A 5,124-nucleotide genomic window follows, 5' to 3' on the forward strand; every position below is an offset into this window, starting at 1 on the left:
CTGCTCTGGCCAGCCTTTTTTCTGCTGTGCCAGTTTCTGGATGGATGCCACAAAAATGGTGACCATATTGCGAAAACCTTTAACTAACTGCTTTTAAGTGACCACAACCGAGTCTTTTTTTTTTTTTCTTTTATAGGAGTGCTCACGAGACTGTGAGTGCACCCCAGACTTGGATGTACCTGGGAAGGGAGCTGGTTTTGCTGGATTTCCCCTGAGGCTTGGGGAACGCTTGGCTCAGGCTAAATCCAAGCTGTCAGCTGGGCACCTCCTGGCTCCTTCACCTCCTACTTTGCTCCCTCCAGGTTACGGGCTCCTCATGCCTTTCCCCACCCTGTGACTTCATTGTCCTGCATCCTTCAAGAGGCGTTAAGTGGCCTCTGCCCTGCTCAATGTGTGTCTGCACATGGCTGGGCTGGTGACTGTGCTTCCTTGTGCATCTCATGGCTCTTCCAAGCTCCAGGAAACCAGAACCTGGCTTTACCAGGTCACCAAAAGGTTCCCCGTGATCCTTCAGTGCCCCTTCCTAGCAGACACAAGAGCCCAGCTCTAAATCCTGGCCATTTTAAGGCAAACCACTTCTTAGCCTCTCTCAGCTGCAACCTTGCTATGTGTTTGGGTGTAGCCCTGCTGCTGTGAAGCCTGGAAGCCAATTAGTGCCATTAAGTGTGTTGCCACTGGTTAAAAAGTCATTTGCAATTATAGGTGGGTTTTCTCTCCCAATATATTTAGATAACAGAGCAGCAGTTCAGTGGTTAAGCGCAGAGAATCATCTCCTCAAACAGCCCAGGGAGCTTCCCAGGATGGAGACAGAGTTTCAGCGCCAAAATTAGCATTTGCAATCCCTCTCCTAATGAGAGGCCATAGGCAGTCTGCTGGAACAATCTTTCTCACTGCGCTGTCCCAAGCACAAAGCAGCTCTGGAAAGCAAGAATCTCTTTAGGACGCAGTAATTGTCAGAATTTGCAAAAACCCATTTGCTTCCATCAGCTCTGCAAATCCATTTTTAGAATTTGTAAATTTGTTCTAGGATTAGATTAACAGGTTTCCTGCTTTATAAACCTTTTCTTTAGGAAATGATCACAGACTTCAGCTCAGCCCAGGTTTTAAAAACGATTTCTCAGTCGCAGCTGTTGAGATGTCCTGCGTCCAGCTGTGGCCAAAGTTGGCTGCCTGCAAAGGAGAGCACGGGAGGGTGAAGGCGTCGTGGTGCGCTGCGCTATTATCCTGAATATCTCACAAACATCATTAGTTTGCAGCTCAGGGGCTTTCCAGGCCAGCGGTGGTAAGTTTGCATCCTTTAGCTCTCGAGGGATTTGTCTCCTGTGCCTGTGCCCCAGTGGTCTGCCTCGTCCCCAACCTGAGCATCCCTCTCCGCCCTCGTGCAGCTGGGGGAGGCGAGCAGCACGTCAGGATCCTCAGCAAAGCCCAGCACGCCGTGGGACCTGTGCCCAGCAGACCCGCTGAAGCAAATCATCTATCAGGCTGCAATAAAAGGTCCCGCTGGGCAGCCCCAAAGCCACTGCTTCGGCTCCACTCTGCTCGCTGTCCGCATCGCTCCCAGCTTGGGCTGATGTATTCTTAATTAGCATCTTAATGTGAGGAGCATATGCAATGAAGCATGAAAAGAAAATCCCCATCATTTAAATTCATTAACAGTCATCGAAAGTCTTCAATGCAGAGGTGGAATTATCTCTGAACTCCTTCTGAGAGACCAGCTGTGCTCGCTAAACTGTGCTGGATGTCACTGCACTGCCTTATTTATTTAGCTGCCTCCTGCAGGTTTGCCCCCCCCGGGTTATTACGGATCGACACCAGATCGCCCGGGGGCCTGGGCCAGGCTGCACACAGGTGTGTGTGACCACAGCCAGCACCCCACGTCCTGGTACAGAGGCACCATTCACATGTTGGTCACGGAAACGCTGCCAGGGCATCCCGCTGAGGATGCTCACCGGCCGTGTTTACCGCACGGCTCACTCTGTCTCCAGTATTTGCTCTTCTTCTTCTATTTGCCACGGGGAATACCTCCAGCAGCTACGGTGTTTAATCGCTCCCTGCTGCTCGTCGTGGTTGTAAGGCGATAGAGGCAGAAGGTGCAAGGAGGCACAGCCTGGGCTGGCAGCGCTCTGATTTTGGGCTGGCAGGAGGCTGGGAAAGCCACTGGGACACCCAGACATGCCCAGGATGATTCAGCTGCACAAAGCAGGGACAGGAGAGCACCCAAGAGATGCCACGAGGCTGCCTTGCCGTGCCGAAGAGCCGTGCCCTCCCGTTCCCAGGACATGAAGTGTGACTGGGTTTGGCCGTGCAGAATTCCTGGTGTTGGATCAGCAAGACTTTTCTACGTGCTGGAGAAAGAGAGCACTCATTTTTCAACCCTCCTACCTCGGTCTCCTGTCCTGCCATCCCCTTGACAAAGGCTGGTGGCTGCAGACAGGCGGCTCCACTCCTTGACTCCGTGCTCAGGTAACTGGTGAGGGGACACTGGTTTCGAGCTCACGACTGGGGGTACAGGGTGGGCTCATTTCTCCCACGCAGGGTCCTCCTGACATAGGTGAGGAGCTGGTGAGAGGCAAGATGGGAGCAAAAGAAGGAGCCTGTGCCGGTGAGAGCTGTGCTGCCGAGCATCCCCTGCCTTTCCCTGCATTTTGCCTGACCCAAGTGTTTTGCTGGAGGCAAATTACCTGAACCAAAGAGGCAAAGAAATCAGAATAAGCAGCTCCAGAGCAATTACAGAGAAGGTCTCATTTGCAGGAGGAATCCTGATTTAATGCAAAATGTGCTTATAACCCGGCGTGAACTAGTCTGTTTAAGGGTGTTTGAAGCTTCTTGAATTTCTTTCAGTCAATTAGAGATCGGTTTTATAAGTCAAACCCAAATTAACCATTAAAAAAGAATAAAGCATCCTCAGAGAAGTTTGAGCAAGTTCAAACAAAGTGGATCCGGATCCCATTTGCATTCAGCCCATGCCATGTTCCGCGTTCCTGAGGTGGAACTATCTGGGGAAGAAGACAGCAACCAACCAGATAAATCCAGAAAGCCCACGAAAATGTCAAATTGTCCACAAGTATATATTCTTGGAGGTCAGTCTTCATATGCAGGTTACAATCATATCATCTTTCTAGTGACAGAGCTGCAGGAGGAATGACAGGAGTGTTTGAAGAATGCGGCGATCTGAGATTCTTGCAGCCATCTTTAATAAATGGTATAAAGGTTTTTTTTTTCCTCTGTGCTGGAGGAGTTTTTCATTGGGTTCCAAAAAGATCTTTTATTCCCAGAACAGGAAAATAAAATCCTTTCTATTCAAAACTCTGCTCTAAGATTACATGAGCCTCGACCTCATGTTGAAAATACTTTCAAAAGGAGAGAAAACGAGCCTAAAACAAAAGGAAGAGAAAACTGTTTTAATTTGGCTCATACATGCTCTCCCATTTCATCTCAAAGATTTTGTGAAAGCAGAGGGCTCGTGCGCTTGTGGTCCTCTACGGCATGAAAAAATGGAAAACTTTCTATTTTGGGCTACTCCAAAAAAGCAATCTCATTTTGCATTTTTCCTGGTTAGGCAGGAAAATGAAAAAGCAATTATTCATGCAGTTCTCATTAACCATCCATTTACAAGTTGTTTATAAGTGATTAGTCAATCTCGGATGCATGTCCTAGACAGGAGCAGCATGTGTTTATTAAAACCCTCAGCGGAAGGTGTTGATGGCAGCTCTAAGCTGTGGCTGGAAGAATCGGCTAAACCCTTCAGCTATTGATTAGTGATTTAGCCGGCCCCTATTCATTACAATATCTCCTCGCCTTGTACTAATGAGTGCTTATGAACAGAGCTGGAATCTAACGCCGAGTTCTTCAAAGGCTGGTCCGGCTCCGAACCCCTGACAAACCTCAGCGTGTCCCTGCCTGTGTCTCCACGCCTCCTAGGACGAAGCTGCTGAGTCTTCCTCCAGTGCTGCACCCGTATTTCTTCCCAGGGACGGAGCCGTGATGCTATTTCCCGTTGTGGTGACTTTGGTGAAATCACCTGGCAGCTCCTGGCACTGACCTCCTGGCCCTGGCCTGAGTGTGTGCGACAGGACCAGGCTGGGATCCTGCTCTGTAAAAACGCATGGATTTGTTCTAGCAAATAATTGAGCCCGGTAATTGTATTCTTCTCTCTCCTACTCTCTTGCCCTGCTTCTTTTTCTTTCTTTCCTAATAAAATAACTAAATGACAAGGACTGAATTCTACCGTAGGAAATTTTTCAACCTGGGCCTCCTCCCAGGATAATCTATTATCTTCACAAATTACTGCAGACAGTTCTTTGCTGTTTAAAACCTTTTATCCAAATAAATGCATAAACCTTTAGGAAGGGAGGAAGGGTGGGGGAGATGAAGAGAATCAGCATTTTAAATGGAAACCTACTTCTTGCATTGACTGGTGTAAGCTAAAAAAAAAAAAATAAGATTTTTTTTTTTTTTTAACTGAAAGAAGAGAAAAAGACTGAGCCCAGGGGAACAGAAATTGGTGATCTGCAATGGATTCCATTAAAGTCTTCCCCCTTTAAATATTACAAGTGTTTGTTCTCCGCAGCCTGACAAATATCTCGCTGTGTTGAGATTGAAAATTGATAAGCCATGCAACATCCATCTCTTTCAGATTCGCAGCCTCCCTGCGAACTCATCACTTTGGGACGGGCACCGGTTTAATTAGCTGTTGGGGTAACGCCACGTCGGGCAGCTACCTAACAGCCTGGAAGCATTTCCAGGGTTCTGCTCCATTAGGTCCCTTCGGGCAGATATTTCACATCCGCCCAAACACAAGCGGGGATGCGAGAGGCCAGATGAACGAGCTGCCTCCCCTGCCTCCCCCCAGCCCCGGCGCATTTTGTGTCCCCGTGTCGGCATCAACGCGCTGCCGGCGGGTGAGAGGCGGCGGGCAGGAGGCAAGGGCAGAGGGGTGCTCGGAGAGGATGCTTAGGAAGACGAAGGGCAGGAGCCTGGGGAGTTTGTCTCGGCCGGAGGCTGGTTTCTGGCAGCACAAGCAGAATGGTGGGTTTTGGCAGCGCTGCTACACGAGGGCACGCCGAGGAGCGTGGCGCCTGCCATCCCATCCCACCACCATTTACACATCTGGTTGGGTGAGGC

General features: G+C 49.4%; 1 long non-coding RNA gene across 1 annotated transcript; it reads left to right on the forward strand.

Annotated features, from left to right (window-relative positions):
- The first annotated feature begins 728 nt into the window (after positions 1–728).
- Positions 729–4,531, forward strand: LOC139999152 (uncharacterized). The gene is made up of 2 exons (XR_011804283.1): positions 729–1,282; positions 1,386–4,531. It is a non-coding gene; the product is annotated as an uncharacterized lncRNA (long non-coding RNA).
- Positions 4,532–5,124: the final 593 nt, after the last annotated feature.

Source organism: Anas platyrhynchos, chromosome 20 (assembly GCF_047663525.1).
Source record: "Anas platyrhynchos isolate ZD024472 breed Pekin duck chromosome 20, IASCAAS_PekinDuck_T2T, whole genome shotgun sequence".
Taxonomy (NCBI): domain Eukaryota; kingdom Metazoa; phylum Chordata; class Aves; order Anseriformes; family Anatidae; genus Anas; species Anas platyrhynchos.